Source organism: Myodes glareolus, chromosome 9, assembly GCF_982192425.1.
Source record: "Myodes glareolus chromosome 9, mMyoGla1.1, whole genome shotgun sequence".
Classification (NCBI taxonomy): domain Eukaryota; kingdom Metazoa; phylum Chordata; class Mammalia; order Rodentia; family Cricetidae; genus Myodes; species Myodes glareolus.
The window spans coordinates 21,251,408-21,254,561 of record NC_142034.1 but is presented as its reverse complement, the minus strand read 5'-3'; positions in this window follow the sequence as shown (position 1 = coordinate 21,254,561).

Below are 3,154 nucleotides of genomic sequence, written 5' to 3'. Positions count from 1 at the left end.
CGTGCACTCCCCTCTCCCAGGCAATTTTTTTTCAAGAGGAGAAAATGAGTTAAGCAGCAGCATTCATCTCTCTGCTTCCTGATTCTGGATGTGATAGACCAACCATCACCTCACCGTTCCTACTGCCGCCTTCCCCAGTGATGGATGGACCACATCCTCAACATAATTCAGAATAAACCCTCCTACCCTTAAGGTTTTTTATCAGGGTTTCTGCCACAGCAATGAGAAATGTAACTAATATAGACCTTGTCTTTAAACCACCAAGGTCTTCCTTATCAGTCCTCCCACCTGCTGCATCAGGATGACGTGCATGTCAGTGTCTGCAGGACGCCACTGCAGAGGGTTCCTAGTTCTGAAGCCTTGGGTAGGATCCAGACAGGTGTCAGAGTGGATTCAAAGACGTGAATGTGAGAACCGCCATCTTAGCCAGGCTCTCCACACTCGATCAACAGTGTATTGGTCACAGTTGGTACCAACCCATCTCTAGAAATAGGCGCTTCCTCATTTCCAAAGCAGTGAGAGATACCTGTGTCTAGAAACTTACGAAGAGCAAATGACTCCCAGCATAATGACTCCATCAGACTCGTAAGTAATTCCTCTTCCACCTGTGGGCTGGGCTGAAGTCAACCCATTTTAAGAAACAGAAGACTCAGGGAACTTCCTGTTCTTTTAGAACTCTTTCTATGTCGAATTTAGGGTTCCCTTTCAGGTATAGGTTTCTTTGGGGACAGCTTATCCTATCTTTGGGGACAGGATGATGTTTAGTCCTAAGGGAGAGATTGGAAGGGAGGATGGAATTGAAATAAACAAGGGGGTGTTGGAGGCGAGCCGGTCAGAGTGAGGAGGTCTTCGATGGAAATACACTACTCAAGCTGCTTGCTGCAGCTGGGGTCAAAACCCCTGCCTCATGCACACTAGGCCAGCATTCTGCTATTGAGCCACATCCCTAATCATTCTCTCAAGTTTTAGTTGGTGTGAGGCCACCTGGGAAATCTGGGTTAGAAGAGACAATGCTAAAACAAGCCGTTGTCTTTGTAGGTAAAAAAAAATCCTCACACCATTGTCTAAACACCATCACGTCTATACAAAATGTCTTAAAACGAAAACACAAATAAAAGAACAGTGATTGTCAAATAACAGCTGCTTCCTATGTAAGGACACTTTCGTATGTCAAAATTGGAAGGGACATTACTGATAGAGGTCATGAATATGCAGCCCCTTGTCACAGATAATGATGGGACCTGAAATAGTAATAATTTCAGGGCTGGAACACAGAGACTAAATCAGTGAGAAAGGAGATACTATCATAATTTACTTGAATCAACTATCTATCTATCCGTCTTTCCATCCATCCATCCATCCATCTGTCCACCATCCATCTGACCATCTGTTTCCCTATCTCTATCTACCTATCCATCCATCCACCCATCCATCCATCTTTCCATCCATCCATGTATGTATGTATGCATTCATCTATCTGTCTCTCTGTCTGTCTGTCTATATCTAGCTCCCTCTCTCTAAAATTTTACTACATTTTATTTATTTATTGTGTGTGTGGGAAGCACGCACATAACACATCACCCATTTGGAAGTCAGAAGGGTAATTTGTGGGAGCTGGTTCTCTCCTTCCAACATGTGGGTCCCAGGATCAAATTCAGGCTATCAGGATTGGGGAAGCACCTTTATCTGATGAGTAATTTTGCCAGCCCTCTTTTTTCTTTAAAGGCAGAGTTTCATGTAGCCCAACTGGGATGTAGGGGATCAGACTCACTATGTAGTTCAAGAGGACCTTGAACTTCTGAGAGGAAGAAAGTGGGGGTTGTCCTTGCAGTTGACCAAACAAGCCTCTTCCGGTTCTCTTAACGTGGGAGATTTATTGCTCTAAATTTGAAAATATTTAACAGGTCTAGCTGTTAAAGCAACCAGAGTCACTGCATCTGTGTTCATACAAGTAAAAGCACCATGAGCTCCAGAGCCAGAGACCCCAGTGCTGACAACTGCACGCTGTTACCTACAGATGCAGACCACGCTGGACTCCAGATAGACTGAGCATCTCGGCCAAAGTTTGGGTGTGATGAGCCAAGTCTGACACAGCCTGCTATTGTAGGAGTTAGTGGAGGGATCAGCTGTCTCCCCAGAGGCTCTGGATGTACTTAACACTGTTGATAAAGTCACCAAGGAGAGCGAGCAAAACAAAACACATCGTAGTTAAGACAAACTCTGCATAACTCTGCTCAGATTTGACTTCTCAGAGATGGGGATCAAATGCATACTACGTTCATTCGTCTGTCCTTCCTTCCTCCCTTCCTTCCTTGCTCTTCTTCGTTCTGTAACCCAGCCTAGCCTGGTGCTCACTATATAGCCCAAACTGGTCTAGAATGTGCAATCCTCCTGCCTCACCCTCCTAAATGCTGGCATTACAGAGCAAACTACCATTCCTAACTCATGTTTTTTCTTCTCTTCTTCCCCTCCCTTTCTTCTCCCCCTCCCCTCCTCATCCCCCTCATTCCCTTTACCTCTCCCTTTTATTTACAGTGCAGGGAACTAAATCCAGGGCCTTGCAAATGCTAGGCCAGTACTCTACCACTGAGTTTCTCTTTGCTGTCACACTACCACAAACTTTAGTGTCTGTACTGCTTTAATAAATGCATTTTCATTTCCATTAGTTACTACTGAGGAGATCCCAATTTAATTGTGTTTCACTGTCTAAGTTAAGGTTGAAGAAAAAAATAATCTCCCACGCTGAATAGCTGTCTGACATTAAGAATTCCCTAGAGCCAGGCAGTGGTGGCGTATGTCTTTAATCCCAGCACTCAGGAGGCAGAGGCAGGCAGATCTCTGTGAGTTCGAGGCCAGCCTGATCTACAAGAGCGAGTTCCAGGACAGACTCCAAAACTACAAAGAAACCCTGTCTCGTAAAAGAAAAGAAAACCAAAAAGAATTCCCTACAGCTGGGTGCTAGTGGTGCATGCCTTTAGTACCAGCACTTGGGAGGCAGAAGCAGGAGGATCTCTGCAAGTTCAAGGTTAGCCTGGTCTACAAAAGAGTGAATTCCAGGACAGCCAAGGCTACACAGAGAAACCCTGCCTCAAAAAACAAAACAAAACAAGAAACTCCCTAGAAAAATGAGCTCTAGCTTGATGAATAAACATTG